Genomic DNA, 17789 nt, shown 5'->3' on the forward strand with positions numbered 1-17789 from the left:
AGACAGTTTTCAAGAAATTGTGATACCCGTGATCTTAGTCGACCTTGGCAACTTTTCGTCTAAATTTATTATTTCTGTTGTAAAAATGGAGAGAGGAAGGAATCACGCTCCGATCATGTAGCCACGGTTTTTAAAGTCCCTCTTCAGCTTTAGTGATAGGAGAAAACCAGGAGAGGCCAGAAAAATCAGGTGGCCCTTTAGGCAGTACAGTTGCTACTGGGGCATTGCTGCCTCAGTAGCTGATCTGTGTGGTACGGTAGCTAATTTGGTAGCTGTTGAAATTCAACATTCATTGAGCTGAACAAACGGTAAGCACTTACCATGAGGTGCTCTGTGTTTGGGGATATGGCAATGAGCAAAGCAGACAGTCGTTTCCCTCATGGAAATCATAGTCTAGCTGGGGAGAGAGAGGCAATAAAGTTAAATGGATACAATAGATAGCGTTGCTAGTAGTGCGCTCAAAGGGAGGAGAATGGGATATGTGTGTGAGATGGAGGTGGAAAATTTGTCATGGAAACTGAGAAGGTGACATTTGAGTGAGGTAGTGAGAGATATGTATATCTGGGAAAATAGTGTTCCAAGCAGAAGAAAAACAAAAACTGCAAGGTGAGAGAGCACGCCTGACTTGTTCTTGGAATTGCATATAGGCCAGTGGGGCCTATAGGCCTGCTTAAGGGATGCGGAGAATCAAGGGAAATTATGTCAGAGTTTAGGGATCGGGGGCATAAGAGACCAGAATGGACCCCTTTGGCTTTTGAAAGGACTTTGGTTTTTAATTTGAGTGAGATGGTATATTAGTTTGGACTGTCCTAACACAATACCATAGACTGAGTTGTTTAAATAATAGAAATGTATTTCCTTACAGTTCTGGAAGCTGAAAAGTCTCAAGCAGGGTGCGAGCATGGTCAGCTTCTGGTAAGGGCTTTCTTCCTGGCAGGCAGGCCGCTGTCTTATCACTGTGTCCTCACATGGTGGAGAGAGAAATCTGGTGTCTCTTCTTATAAGGGAACCAGTTGTGTCGGGTCAGTGCTCCACCTTTATGACCTCATTTAATCTTATTCTCCAAAAGGCACTATCTCCAATGTAGTCACATGGGTTAGGGCTTCCACATATGGATTTGGGTGGCAAGATCACTTAACTCCTTAGCAGATGGCAAGTTATTAAGAGTGAGTAGAGGAAAGACATGATTTGACATATATTTAAAGCATCAATCTAACTGCCTTGTAAATACACAAGAATCTAAATGGTGGGGCTAAAGAAAGAAACAAGGAAATGTGTCAAGAGGCAACTCAGCAATCCAGGAAGCGATGATATGGCTTTGACCAGGATGGGTAGCAGTGAAAAGGGGCCAGGGGGCGAGGGGAGAAATGGTTGAATTCTAGGGAGGCAATAGAATTTTCTGATAGTTGTGGAGTGTAAAAGAGAATCCAAGGGTTTTGGCTTGAGTAACTGAAAATAGTGTTGCTATTTTCTGAGGTGGAGGAGATGCTGAATGGAGCAGGCTTAGGTAGGAGGCATATCAGGAACTCAGTCTGAGATGTCTGTTGGAGGAAACAAATACATGTGTAGTAATAAATAGTCACTCATATAAATGGGTAGTTAAAAACTGAGAAGTTCTAGGACAGACTGGAACATGGTACAGTGAGAATGCAAAATAGAGGGACCAGACTTAGTGAGGGAGGAAGTGACTTTTCAGCTGAGGTCTGAAGGATGATAACTTCCGGGGGGGGGGGGGGCAGTTCAAAAAAGGGTAATATTGTGAACAAAAGCCCTCATGGACTGAACATGGCCTGGCTAAGGAACATGCAGCCAGTTTGGTTAAAGCATAGAGCTCAAGGGACCAGAGAGATAGGAGATGAATCTATTCTAAAAGCATCTTATACAACCATTAATGGGTTTTCAGGGAGATAGAGGGGCACATGATCAAATTTAACTTCACTAAAAGTCTCTCTAGTTATATTGTGGGCAGAAGATTGGAGAGGAGCAAGAATTAGAAAGACAGGATACAATTTCAGTAATCTAGGCTTGGGATACTAGCTAGTAGCTAACATTTATATGGAATTTATGTCCTGGATTCGGTGCTAAACTCTGCATTCATAATCTTATTTAAGTCTTACAACAACACCATGAAGAAAATCATAGCATTACCCCCGTTTTACGGATGAAAAACTTGGTCAAGGAAAAAAGATTAAGTAACTTCTCCAAGGTCACTCAGCCCAAATCAGGATTTGAATTCAGGGAGATTGCTCCACTAATCAAACTCTGCATTGTGGGGGATACACGGGAGATGAGGAAAGGGAAAAATTTGAGAGATACTTCAGAGGTAACTCAAAGGACTTAGAAATGGATTGAAGGAATGAAGGAGAATAAAGGATGAATTTTCTAACTTGTTTACCTGGGGTTAGATGATGGTAACATTGGTGAGAAAAAGAACATTCCAAAACCAGGTTTGGAGATGAATATGAGAAATTTGGTCTAGAGCATATTGGGCTTGAGGTACTTTTGAGACATCCAAATGGAAAAGTTAAGAAACTGGCTACATGGGTCTTGGGCTCGAAGGAGAAGTTTGTATGACAGAGTACAAATGTGTGAGTCTTCTGCAAACAGATAACTGACACCATGGACATGAGTAAGATCACTCAGGGGGATGGTATAGAGCAGCACTGTACAAAAGAACTTTCTGCAGTGGTGGGAATATTCTATATTAATGCTGTCCTGTATAATAACCATGAGCCACTTGTGGCTATTGAGCACTTGAAATGCCTAGTGCAACTGAGGAACTGAATATATAATTTTATTTTCTTGAGTTTATTAAATAGTGAGTTTATTAAATAGTCCCATGAGCTAGTGGCTGCCATATTGAACAGCATAGGTATAGAGTTCAAAGAAGGTCTAGAGTCCAGCTTTGTGTAATTCCAACATGTAAAAACTAGGTAAAAGAAGGAGTGGCCTGAGAGATGAAAGGGGAACCAGATGAAGTCATTTTTGAAGTAAGATCAGCTGAGTTAAATTGGGCCAAGAGATGGAAAAAGATGAAAAGTGATAATATATTGAATGTAGTAACCTATATTAGCCAACACAATGGGAGGATAATGGGGAGGAGCAAGGGTTCCAGGAGATAGAATCAAAATGTGCATGTGAAACTTTTAGGGACACTGTCAGGAGAGGTCTCTGTTATTTCACTGTCAGCAAACAGTTGGTGATCACATTTACCATGTGTCAATTTAGAGACTAACCTTGAGGAAAACAGACTAGTTGTCCGTGCCAGGATGGAGTACCCCCATCATTTTGCCTACTTTCCCCTTTTGCCAAAAAGTCAGCCTGTGGCATTGTAAGTGTCGATGCATTTACTAGTATGTATTGAATGTACTTAGAATTTTAGGACTAGAAGGGACTTAGGTTGTTATTCCAAGCCTCTCAGTTAACAAATACTAAAAATCCTAAAAGGAGACATAGATTATGTTTAGATCTACAACTCTTCATATCTGCAGATTTAGAACAAGTGAGGTACAAAACCACGTGGAGACTTTAAAATCAGCATTTGGGGTTTTGTTGTTGTTGTTGTTGTTTTACAGTGAGTTGTACTTGGATGTGCTGTGTGTGCTCATATTCCACCTGGTTATGGTTTTCCTTTTTTACTAGCTGGCATTCTGCATACAGATTAGATCAATGGTATTTTTTCTTGACAAAGTTATTATCCTATCATGGAAAAAAAGTTACCCTAGAGAAGCTTGTTTATGCTGTAAATGTCATAATTTTGTTTTCTTACTCAAGTCTCAATCACATTCTTCTTTAAAAATTTATATTTGTAAGTTACAGCTTTCAAAAAAGACAGCTCAGTGTTTTATCGAATTTAAATCTTACCCAAGCAGTACATTCATAGCAAACACATTTAAAATAAACGTAGTCTCAATCTCTTTTCATTCCCCACTTCCACTTATGCATGTATTTGTAATAAAGCTAGTCAAGGAAATCTTTTTCACTCAAATTTTGTACTAGAAAATTATTTTCTGTCTGCACAGATTTAATACTTATAACTCTGTAGGCTGTGAACATTTGTGAACTTTGAAGTTCAAAATTGTTGTCAAATATTAATATATGAAGCAAATACTTTTACAAAATAGCTTAGTGGTTATAGTCATGGTCTCCTTGGCCAGACTACTTGGATTTGAATCTTAGCTTCCCTGGCTCCTAGTCATGTGACTTGGGCTAGTGTGACCTCTGTGCCTCAGTTTGCTCCTGTGTAAATTAGGGATAATAATGGTAGCTACCTCATAGACTTATGAGGATTATATCACTTACTACCTGTAATGTGCTTAGAACAGTATCAGACACATGTTAAGTCCTCATATATACAAACATTAAATATTTTATTAAAAAAAGAAACAATACTCAGTCAAGACTTTTAAGTTGTATCTTTTTTGTGGGTGTGTCCTATTTAGTTTTTAAATTTTGCTTTCTGTTTTGTTTTTGAGAGGGATTTAAGTGATTTTTTTGATTAGTATGTAAGCTCCTTTTTTCTATTACAGAGTTTGTAATTTTTTTTTTTTTTTTAAAGATTTTATTTATTTGAGAGAGAAAGAATGAGACAGAGAGAGAGCATGAGAGGGGGGAGGGTCAGAGGGAGAAGCAGACTCCCTGCTGAGCAGGGAGCCTGATGCGGGACTCGATCCCGGGACTCCAGGATCATGACCTGAGCTGAAGGCAGTCGCTTAACCAACTGAGCCACCCAGGCACCCGAGTTTGTAATTTTTTTTAAAGCAGTTGTTAGCATCATTTTCCTGCCACTTATTTGGAAGATGAAACAATACCCTAGATTGAGGATTTGTTCCATGTTCACCTTAAAGCCACTTACTCTTTTTACTGGGCCCTTTTAAAATTAGTGGTTTGTTACTAAAACCATTATATACTAAATGTATGTTACATGCTAAAGTATGGTATAGTAATGTTTTGTCTGTATTCACTGTATTTACTATACTTTACAAAAAAATAGAGGTTAACAACATAACATGCCAACACTTAAAAAATACACATCCTAATAGTTTAATTGCCCCACCCCTTTATGGAGTCAAATATTGCAATGTATCCCATAACTAAATTCACTATTCATGAAAAATCTCTAATTTTCTATTCTGTATTATATTCATTAATGATTAATCCGTTTTTCACTTTCAAAAAACTGTAAGTACAGTTGAGATGTGTTTTTATAATTGTTTAAGATGCCTGAAATACAAAAAAACCATAAACATGGAAGAGATCTTAAGGATTATGAAGTAAGCCACTACTTTGAAAAATAGAATAATTATTCTACCATTGACACTTTAAAAAAAAACATTGCTTTTTACATCCAGCACAGGGCTCGACCTCACAACCCTTGAGATCAAGGGTCGCATGGTCCATCCACTGAGCCAGCCAGGCGCCCCCGCAAAAAACATTTTTTTCTTTAGTAACACATTATAACAATTACAAGCTCTTATAGCCATAGTATTAGACATGTAATAAACACTCAAATGCTTATTTAAGAATAGGACATTCTTCCTAATGACTAAATTATTCTTCTAATAATTCAAATTTGTGCTTCTTGTCCTAATCTAGGTTATGGTAACCCATAAGATATAAGGTTACTTTTTGTTTTAGTTTCTAAATGATTTCCTCTTACATGTCATTATAGAGCCCAATTTCTAAATACATAATTATTTTTATTACTTTCCTCTGGGCCCTTTCCAGGCAATTTAATCTGCCTTTAAACGTGGGCCAAAACTATTAGGTACAATATTCCAATTAAAAAAAACAACAACTGATGATTGTAAAGGTAAAGACAGATTTTTACAGTACAAGTAATTGTTTTTACTTAAAACTGGGCTTATCACATCAGACTTCAGATCTGGCCCCAAAAGTCAACTCTTGGATTAGTTAAAAACTGTTTTTAAATTTTTAAGAAATTTTCACTAAAAGTCTAATTCTTTTTCTACCAATTTCCAAAGACCTGAAATTCTAGAATATAAATTAAAAAGTTCGTATTTATGAGGTCCATTAATTAGATATTTTTCTAATTATAAAAGTAATCTATATTTAATACAGAAGTCCTAGGAAAAATAAAAGGGAAATATAATGCTATCATCCTAAAATAACATTTACCTTTTGGTTTTAAACAATTTTTTTTATCTTTTGTAATTGTTAAAACTTACCACTAACATGAACATCTTTCTGTATATATAAATATCTTGCAACTGCATGATTCCTAATGTCTTCATAATATTGCATCATTTGGGTTTATCATAAGTTACTGAATCTATCCTATTTTTTGAATGTTTAGTTTATTTCCTTCCTTTACAAATATAACAAGCAATGCTGAATTGCTTTGTGCATATGTCTTCATAATTGATTATTTCCTTAGGATAAATTCCTAGAAGTGAAATTGCAAGGTATGTGTATTTTTAAAACTTCTGGCATACATTGCAAAATTGATTTTCTAAAGCTTATATCAATGTATTCTTCTATCAGCATTGTACTTGAGTGCTTGCCTTCCACCACCCTTACAAATTCTGAGAAGGATCTTCTTATCTTTGTCAATCTGATTAGTAAAAAAATGGTTTAATTTTCAATCCTTGATTGCTGGTGGGGGTGAACTTTTTAAAATTTATTAATAATATAAATCATTTATATATATATACACATACACATATATATACTACATATGTATATGTATGTGTGTGTATATATATATATATATATATCAATTGCCTATTGATGTCTATAGTAGACTGTTGCTGTATCCTGGAAGTCTGGCTTCCATTCTGCCTTGTTCTGGTAATAGCATACATATGTTTTTTGGTGGGGTATGGGAATGACCTCTATGTGCAGTTTTGAAGGATATAATATTCAAGGACCTTGCCTACCCCAGCCAAATTGAGAGCACATTAACAAATGTGCCATCTGGCTCTCCCAAGAGTTTTGAATTTTGAATGGTGTGATGGAAAGTCAGAAAATAAGTCCAGTTGCTGGGGCTGTTAGCTGCTCATTCCTCACTGCTTCCCTCACTAGAGAACTGCCTTGCCTGGGGACTGGCAGAGGCTTCATCTGCATCCTCCCTGTGAGTCTGCTTCTCCCTCTGCCCAGTCCTGCCTTCCCCATTTCCTTATGGGTGTATCTCCTGAGAGCACTTCCCAGCCAACCTTCTGTATGCCATCTTCCACCCCTGTCTGCTTCCAGGAACCTGCCCATTTATTCCGGTGACAGCACTCATAGAAAACTGTATAGTAATTCATGCTACCAAAACCCTCTGGAACTACTTCTCTTGTCCTTTCTGCATCCGGTTCTTCCTTTTAACTTTCTCATATTTCCCAGTAATTCACTTTAAGTTGACCATAGTTGGTTCCTATGGCTTGCAACAAGAATCAGTATTTATACAACGTTCTTTGCCATTTTTCTATCTTTTGTTTATCAATTTTAAGAGCTTTTTATGTACCACATGTGTAAACCTTAAACTGAATTGGTTCTCTTCCATTTGTCAGTTGCATTGTAGTTTTGTTCATGTAGTGTCAGCATTCAATTATTTAAAAAATGTATTGCTGTCAAGTATTTCAGTATTTTTCTTTGTTATTTTTACCTTTGATGTAATGTTTAGACAGATCTTTGCCATTACAAGCTCATGTACAAAAAATTAATATGTATATGTTTCGATTTATGGTTTTATTTTTAATCCCCTAACTCTTGTAACATTTATTTTTGCTTTTGTATGAGACAATGATTTTGTATGAGACAATTTTCTACAAATAATTTAACTGAGTATTTAGGTTCTAAAGTTAGAATATACTTCAACAGTATCCTCAACTTTCAATGTTTAAATAAGATCGACATATATCTTTTACTCAGACAGCAGTCAGGAAATGTTATGTCTCAAGCTTGCCAGGCAGCTCTGCCTTCTCATCAGGAAGGAGACTCTCATTCTCTGGGTCAGAGGTACTTGCTTCACTTCTTGCTAGTTTTCAGTCAATGGGAAGGGGGAACTAGAGATTAGAAAACAAGCAACTTCCTTAGCATCACACCACACATACACACACGCACACACGCATGCGCATGCACACTTGCATCCTGTTGACCAAGATTTAGGCACTTCGCTATGCATAGCAGGTTGGGAAATATCTTTTACTGGGCATTCATGTGGACAGCCAAAACCTATGGAGTTCTGGTATTTTCTATGATGAGGAGTCCTGCCAGTGGGTAGAAACATGCATTTTAAAGGGTTATAAAACATCCTAATACTAGCATTAAAATGGTAGTTATGTTGAACATGGAAACTGAAAATGTACCTAGAAACATCAAGATTAATACATAGCTAACATTTTAAAAGGGTTTTCCCCTTATAAAAAGGTGTGTGTGTGTGTGTGTGTGTGCGCGTGTGTGCGCACGCGCGTGCACGCAGGCTCTGCACGCATGCCATAGCAATTCAAATCTTTTCTTCTTCCTCCTTCACCATCTCTACCACATATTTGAATATTGTGCATGAGTTCAGAAGAGTTTTTTTTCTTAACTAGATGATTTTAAGTCTCTGGACATGCTGCATGGTACTCTTGTTCAGCTCTCAGATTCTGTGCAGGCTAGGTGAATATGAGCAGTGATGATAAAAAGGATACGTTAGTATGATTGTTTAAGAGGATTTGCAATTTATGAAATAAATTCATCAAGAAATATAATATTCTTGAAAAGGAATGACCTATATCTGACTTAGGAATGAATATTAAAGATGTAATAATGAAGAAAGAATCAAATTCTATCTTCTCATCTAAATACAGAATCTATTCTTAGTACTGGTACTGATTTTTATTGTGATGGTTTAGACACAGTTTCACATTCAGTCTCTCTGTGCTTTATTTTTGGATTATAAATGCCCAAACTTTAGAATTCATTCTACAATCCTTTGACTCCTTGCCGACTAGAATAAGATATCCTTTGGAATCAGTGTTGGTTTATGTGAAACATGGTTTTGATGCAGAATAGTTTTGACTGCTTTGTTTTATTTTATTATGATATGTAACATATATATAGGGAAGTGTTTAAGATATATATGTACCTCTTGATAAAAATTACAAAGCAAATATCTGTATAAGCCACCATTGAAGTCACGAAACATAACATTGCCCAGCCCCCAGAAGCCCCCAAGTATGCCCCTTCCATCTCACAACCCTTTTATCCTACTCCCAGATAGACTGAGGTCATTTCCTTGGTTTTTTATATGCATATATATCCCTAAACAGAATATAAATAGATTCATACTGCAGGGTTTTTTTGTGCCTTGCTTCATTTTGGCTTATGTTTGAAGAGTTGATCTATGTTGTATGTGTGGTAGTACATTTATTTTCACAACACTATAGTATTACCTTGTATTGATATACCCCAATTGATGTAGCCATTCTGCTGTTAATGAATATTTTGGTGGTTTCCAGGTAGTTTTTGTTTTTGCTATTGTGACCATTGCTGCCATGAACAATTTAGTATACATGTCATGGTGAGTATTAGGTTCTGTATTTAGGAGGGTATTGCTGGTTCACGGGGTATGTTCTTTACGTTTGGTAGATCATCATCTATCTATAGAAGGTGACAAACCATGGAGGACAAACTGTTGTCCAATAAAGTGTTTGTACCAAGAATGGTATTATTTTTAAGGTTCTTTAGCATCTCTTCAGATATTTGCTAAGTTTCTTGAGTGAGGAAAACAAATGTTACGGTATTGTATTTCATTTTAAAATTAAAATACCATGTAGAAAGGATGGAAACCAATTCTTTTCCAGTCATTAGTTTTAAAAGGTATCTCAATGTGGATGACATATATCAATATACACTATAAAAATACATAATGTGTCATATATAATATGTTATATTAATATATTATTATTATTAATGTAATAATATTGCATTGGTTGGGTATATGATAATTTATTTAACCAGGCAGACTAATTAATGGATATTTAGGTCATGTCCAAGTTTTTATTATTAGCAGTGATGGATCCGTAAATACATTGGAATGTATATACCTTGTAATATTTGAGAGCTTATTCATTGGGTACATTTGTAATTACAGAATTGTGGTTCATAGTGTATAAGCATTTTAAATTTTGATATATACTGCAAAATTGCCCTCCAAAAAGCTGTATTAATTTACCTTTTAATCAATGACTATTTGTCAGCACTGTATATTGTCAGAATACTTTGCTGTTCAGATAGTTGAAAATATAATTCGGTTTGCATTTATTTAATTATGAGTGAAGTTGAGCATGATTCCATTTGTTTTCCTTTTTCTGTCAACTGCCTCTTAGTATCCTTTTCCTGTTTTTCTGTTGGATAGTTGCATTTTTTCCCTGTAAAACTTATTACAAATTAAAGAAATTAACATTTTTGTCTATTATGTGTTGCAGATACTTTTCCTATTTTGGTTAGTTTTTACACTTTATAACTTTTTTGTACGTAGGCTTTAATCTTACAATTTTCATGTTGTACATAACTTGCAAATTGCTTAGAAGCCTATTTCATGTGTTGTCATTTGCTTTGTCAATTTATAAAGACAGCTAAATTTAGCTCACAAATAGCTCAGCCTTTTTTTTCTTTTTTGCAAAGATGTATGTGTGAACATCCTTCTAGGAACCGCTATAGATCATGAATATGATGAAGCTAATCAGTTTTGGTCGTCAAACAAAAATGTGGTTAACATTTAAATGACTACTCTTTCCTTCTCCCTTCAGTGGCCCTAAAAATCAATGGGTAGGAAAGTATTATTAGTAAGGGACAGCATCTTATCAGACATAAAGTATATACCCTAAAAAGTTAGAGAATACAACCTTCTCTCTCCAACCTTCCTTCATTTTCATGTGCTCACTTCATCTGAAACACTGTATCAAATACTGTCAGAAGTTCCAGCATCTCTTACAACAATTTATTCATGGATAAACTTTGGCTTGTAATAAATGAAATTGATTTATATGGACTTTATATTTGCTTTAGAAACCTATAATAGATAATAGAATATTTAAAAGATAACAGATACATGAAGATCCTCAAAACACTTAAGGACATCCAAATGAGTTATTATTTGCATATATAGAAATAATCTATGTGAACCTAGCTTAGACTCAGTTCTAAGCCAAAATGACTTCTAGTTTAATCCAAATTAAACTAAGAGACTGAACAAGTTCAAATAAATAGTAACAGTTATAAGTAGTGGGGAGGAACCAGCCATGCAAGACATTTTTAGCTTATGTTCTTGTTTCATATATATTTTAAAGCTTTTTATAAATTACTTTGTAAAATTAGTTAGTATGACATCAAATCTTATCTTTGGCTTTTGTTCAGTAAATAGGCTAGAAACTCAAAGCCACCAGAGTTCTAGTTGGAAACATGAGATTCCATATTGCCTCAAACTATTCTTGCTCTCTCCAGAGTTCTTCAGCTCAGGCCTACTAGAAGCTAATAGAAGCATCAGGCCAGTTTAGACTGGACCTCATACTTTGGGTTTTAGAAGTTAAGAAAGTTTCATATTGGACTGAGGGAATTGTAACTATCTCAGGTCTGTCATTTAAAGATTTTCTAAAAGATTCTGAATATCAAAAGCTTATTGTTTTCAATAAATGCATCTTGTTAAATATTTAAATGCTATTTAGTTTATAGCCTTGTTAAACTTTAAGAGTTTTTTTTTAAACTGCATCTTAATTTTTACTTAAACACTGTTGCATTTCTAGTGCTGTGAGAAAGCTACTTTATTTGGCTTCAATTCTAGAAATTAAACAAAACTACAATACCGGTCAGATCATACATTAAAAATGTTCCTAACATGTTTAAGTATCTTTGTTTAAAATGTGTATTTCTCGTTAAATTCTAGGATAGCTTTAAAGAAACATTTTGGACTGTAGTATTCAAAGTTGAACTGAACACTAAATTGTGCCTCCACTAAAGAAAATGTAAGATTCAGTTAAGAAGTTAGTTAGAAGGTAAATATAATTTATCAGTTACTGGACCCTATCAGAAATAAATCTAGTATCGGTGAGATCACATGATACATGTCTTTCTCTGATTGACTTATTTCGCTCAGCATAATACCCTCCAGTTCAATCCACGTCATTGCAAATGGCAAGAATTCATTCCTTTTGATGGCTGCATAATATTCCAGTGTGTGCCTGTCTGTGTGTGTGTGTGTGTGTGTGTGTGTGTGTGTGTGTGTATCACATCTTCTTTATCCATTCATCTGTCAATGGACATCTTGGCTCTTTCCACAGTTTGTCTATTGTGGACATTGCTGCTATAAACATCGGGGTGCATATACCCCTTCGGATCACTACATTTGTATCTTTGGAGTAAATACCCAGTAGTGCAATTGCTGGGTCATAGGGTAGCTCTATTTTCAACTTTTTGAGGAACCTCCATACTGTTTTCCAGAGTGGCTGCACCAGCTTGCATTCCCACCAACAGTGTAGGAGGGTTCCCCCTTTCTCCGCGTCCCCGCCAACATCTGTTGTTTCCTGACTTGTTAATTTTAGCCATTCTGACTGGCGTGAGGTGGTATCGCATTGAGGTTTTGATTTGGATTTCCCTGATGCCGAGCGATGTTGAGCACTTTTTCATGTGTCGGCCATTTGTGAATCACAGACCTGTACCTCTGAAACAAATAATACATTATATGTTAAAAAAAAAAAAAAGATAGTAGGAAGGGAAAAATGAAGGGGGGGGAAATCGGAGCGGGAGACGAACAATGAGAGACTATGGACACTGAGAAACAAACTGAGGTTCCTAGAGGGGAGGGGGGTGGGGGGATGGGTTTGCCTGGTGATGGGTATTAAAGAGGGCACTTACTGAATGGAGCACTAGGTGTTATATGCACACAATGAATCATGGGACACTACATCAAAAACTAATGATGTATGTGGTGATTAATATAACATAATAAAATTAAAAAAATTAAGGTGATATGAAGCAATTAATGAGGGAGATAGAAGAACACTCGAGGATTTGAAAATTCTTCTGTAACGGATCAGTTTTAAATGAGACCATTGTTTAATTCAGAGAATATTTTGATGTCCTGTTTCAGCACATTTTAAAAAATGATCTTGGCTCTAATTTGAGCCAATAAAATTGATAAATTTGTTAAACTTTAAACTATATAGAGTATGTTTTTTAAAAAATGTGTATATTTGTGTACAAACATCCATGTGCCAGAAAAATACAATAAAGCATTATGTCAAAAAAATAAATAAATAAACCTTTCTCAATATCAGAAATTTCAAGGTAGCTGAAAATAGTTTTTAAATGTTAAGATTTTAAACTGCCTTTAGAAATATCTCTCTATATATTATTTCCTCTGCTTTTTAAAGAGAATACTGAAAATAATACTTTTCTGGCTCAGGTCAACTTTTGGAATGATAAAGCTAAAGGTGGTAGCTGTAGATAACAAGTTTAGATTTATTGAGAGACAATTCTCCATGGATCTTTTGGACATTGCCTTGTTGCAGACTTTTTTTTTTTTTTTAATGTTTGTATAGCAACCAGCCTTTGAAGATTGAGATAATGTCTCCCTGGGAGCAGAGAGCAGGTATGCTCACTGCCCATTATAGAAGGTTCAGGTTCCCTAGGCTCAGGTTCCCTAAATTCCTCTCTTGTAACATAGACACTGTATGTGTAGGTTTTACCTGGTTCTCTTCATGTTGCCTTGTGGGAATTGGGGCTTAGGGAACTGATGCAAATGCTGATTATCTCTGACTGCTATTACTGTGAAAAATAAAGTCTTTTGTTTCTGACCGTAGGGTCTCATGTCTTCTGCCACCATCCAAGAAACTATAGCAGGCTAAACTGTTAGCTTGCAAATAGGGTAAAATTCTCAGAATCTTCATAAGTCTTGACAAGATGATATAGAATAGGGATCAGTAAACTTTTTCTGTAAAGAGTTAGATAATATATGATATCTATTACATATGCTTCTTTGATTTCTTTGTGTGTGTGTGTGTGTGTGCGCGTGGTCCTTTAAAAATATAAAAGCCATTCATAGTTTGTAGGCCATACCAAAACAGTCTTTGGGCTCGATCTCACCAAGGGGCCATATGTTGCTGTTGTAGAGCCCTGATGGGCCTCCGATGTTGAACATGGGATTAAATGACTCTTCTGCTTTCCCAGCAAGTTCCTCAGAACCTAATTATTACGGGTTGCTTTTCACCCATGCTTTTAAATGACTGATGATAAAATGAAGCTTGTGCTGCTGCATATCTGCTGGGAAATAAAATATGCAAAATTAATTAGATAATAAAAAGAAAAAGCAGTGTTTTCCTAAGTGGCTTTTCTGGAACATTTTCATCCTCACCCTCACTCTTGGCAATCAGTTGATTTGTGAGCCAAATAGCTCTGATTTTTTTGATACTAACGGTAGTTGACACGCAACTTGTCCCTTCTATGACACAGTGCTCACAGTAAAAATTTACATTGTGTTTTTGGGAGGGTTTATTCTAAAAATGTAGAATTTATTCCTCTGAAAGCAGAGGTTGACCCAAGAGGTTCTTGTTTTGTGTGAAAAGAATTTCTCTAAGCATATGAAACATTGGGTCTAAATTGGTCATCTAGTATTGATATGTTAGACAATTTTAGTCAACCTTCTAGGACAACTTAAAAAGCTATTTAAGAATTTAAAAAAAGCATGTGGGCATCTCACAGTTAACAATAATGAATTACCAGGCTGGGATTTGGGGGAGGGATGAGAACTAGGGAAATGGCTAGGTAATGGGGCTGCTTTTCCCCTAGGGAAAGAAATGAAGTGGCTGGAGCGCCTGGGTGGCTCAGCTGTTAAGCGTCTGCCTTCGGCTCAGGTCATGATCTCAGGGTCCTGGGATCGAGCCCCACATCGGGCTCCCTGCTCGGTGGGAAGCCTGCTTCTCCCTCTCCCACTCCCCCTGCTTGTGTTCCCTCTCTCGCTGTGTCTCTCTCTCTGTCAAATAAATAAATAAAAATCTTTAAAAAAAAAAAAAGAAATGAAGTGGCTGGCCCATGGTTTTGCAGCCTAGAATAAGCCCTTAAAGGCGTAGAGCTGAGAATCCAGGGCCCACCAAGCAGGGACAGTGGTGAACTACTTGTTCATCATCAGGCTGGGAACCAAGCATTACAGCTTAGAAGAAAATGAGAACCATAAAGAAGATAAGCATTTCCAAGGACAACCACCAGCTTTAAATCATGTCTGTGATCCTGGAGGTGATCCTGGATTGCCAGTATTCCCAGAAACTTGGAGTAATGCATTGTAAATCTCTTGAGAAAGATAACAGCATCCTAGGCCTCAAGTTATTTTTACCAACAATTTTGTGGGATGGAGCAAGACAACAGGGATAAAAATAAATAAATAAATGTGTTACAAAACAATAGAAACAGTAGAAGAGTTACATAGGGACTTTTACATATTGGAGTTAACAGGCACATGCTCTATTTATCCAATTACACTTTTTGTGAGGATAAAAGATTTAAAATTTATAGGAGTGCCTGGGTGGCTCAGTCAGTTGGTTAAGCGTCCACTCTTGGTTTTGGCTCAGGTCATGATCTCAGGGACAAGGGATCAAGCCCTGCATCCACTCTTGGTTTTGGCTCAGGGACCAAGGATCAAGCCCTGTGTCCGGCTCTGTGCTGGGCATGGAGTCTGCCTGAGATTCTTTTCCTCTCCCTCTGCCCCTCCTCCCCACTCTCACTCTCTCTCTAAAATAAATAAATAAATCTTTAAAAAATATTGAAATTTTATAAATTAAAAAGCAAGTTGATATTCTAGAATTGAAAATATAATTGAAATTAGAACTGAATGATCAGATTCATCATGTTGAGAATTTGTGAAGTGGAATATATGTCACAAGAAAATATGCAGAATGAAGCATGGAAAACTTGGAGACGGTTGAAATGAAAATTAGTAAAATTAAAGAAAATATCCAAAATAAAGTTTAGAGAGAGAAAAGGATGGGAAATAGGTAAAGTGTGAGGGACTTAGAAAATCTAGGGAGGTCTCAGATTCTTGGAGATTCCCAGAAAGCAAGGGAAGGAAGAGAGGAAAAAAACCATGTTTGAAGAGATAATAACCAAGAACTTTTCAAAGCTAATAAATACATGACGCTCCAGTTTCAGGGTGGCTAGGAACTATAGGCAAGAAGAGCAAAAATAAGACTTTACATCAAAGAAAAAAAAAAAAAAAAAAAAGCTGAAAACTAAAAACAAGGGGAACATTTTAGAGCAGCCAGGGGAAAAAAACAAGGATTGCACAAAAGTGCAACAACTGGTCTGAGAGCTGACATTTTTTTTCATTGTTGTAAAATATATATAACATACAATTTACCGTTTTAACTATTTTTAAATCTAGAATTCAGGGACATTAATGACATTCATAATACTGTGCCACCATTACTGCTTTTCATTTGTAGAACTTTTCATTATCTCGAACCAAAACTCTGTACCCATTAAAAAATAACTCTCCATTTCTCGTCTTCCCCCAACCCTGGTAATGTCTGTTGTACTTTCTGTCTTTATAAAATTGCTCATTACAAATATTCCATATAAATGGAATCATACCATGTTTGTCCTTTTGTGACTGGCTTATTTTACTTAGCATACTTTCAGGGCTTATCGAGTCTGTAGCATACATCAGAACTTCATTAATTTTCATGAGTGAAAATATTTCATTGTAAGTGTACCACATTTTGTTTATTCATCTATTTTTTGATACACACATAGGTTGTCTGCACCTTTTGGCGTTACAAATGATGCTACTCTGAACAGTGGTGTGCAAGTGTCTGTTTGAATACCTGTTTTCAGTTACGTTGGGTATATACCTAGGAGTGGAATTGCTGGGTTATATGGTAATTCTATGTCTATGTTTTTGAACAACTACTCAACTGCTTTCCAAGAGGTGACATCTTAATAAAAATAAATAAGCCAGAAAACAATTGAATGCCATTTTCAAAATGCTGATGGTAAATAACTACCAGAATTATATATCCAATGAAAATATCCTTTCAAAATTATGTTTTCATACAAACAAAAATTAAGAGAATTCGCTATCAGACCTGACTTAAAGGAAATACTGAAAAGAGTTCTCTAGGTAGATGTAAAATAATTTCAGAAGGTTGAAGATGCAGGAAGGAAAGAAAGACAGTGAAAGTGGCAAATATGGGGGAAGAGGATATAAAAGAATACTGATGGTATAAGGCAATAATAATAATAATAATGAAAAAAAGAAGAAGATAGCAGGAAGGGAAGAATGAAGGGGGGGAAATCGGAGGGGGAGACGAACCATGAGAGACTATGGACTCTGAGAAACAAACTGAGGGTTCTAGAGGGGATGGGGGTGGGAGGATGGGTTAGCCTGGTGATGGGTATTAAAGAGGGCACGTGCTGCATGGAGCACTGGGTGTTATGCACAAACAATGAATCATGGAACACTACATCAAAAACTAATGATGTATGGGGATTAACATAACATAATAAAATAAAAAAAATAATAATGTCTTGGGGTGAAATATAGAGACAATTAAAATACCTGACAAGAATGGCATATAAGTCAGGAAGGTGTTGAGTTTTCTAAGGACTTTCCCTTGTCTCAGAAGAGGGTGAATCTATTAAATAATGGTAGACTTTGCTAAGTCAATCATATGAGTTCTAATCATTAGGAAAATTGTTAAAAAGAAATAGTAAAAGAGTATATAACCTTCAAGTTAATATAAGGGCAAAATAAAATTAAAAATCCAAATGAAGGCTGAAAGGAGATACAAGATAAACAGAAAGCACTACATAAA

The 17789-nt window shown here is 36.0% G+C and overlaps 1 long non-coding RNA gene across 1 annotated transcript in view; it reads left to right on the forward strand.

The window, feature by feature from the left end:
- The window catches only part of LOC118546518 (uncharacterized), a 69708-nt gene that overhangs the window by 851 nt on the left and 51068 nt on the right, over positions 1-17789 (forward strand). The gene's annotated exons all lie outside the window — the stretch shown is intronic.

This window comes from Halichoerus grypus, chromosome 2 (assembly GCF_964656455.1).
Source record: "Halichoerus grypus chromosome 2, mHalGry1.hap1.1, whole genome shotgun sequence".
Lineage (NCBI taxonomy): Eukaryota > Metazoa > Chordata > Mammalia > Carnivora > Phocidae > Halichoerus > Halichoerus grypus.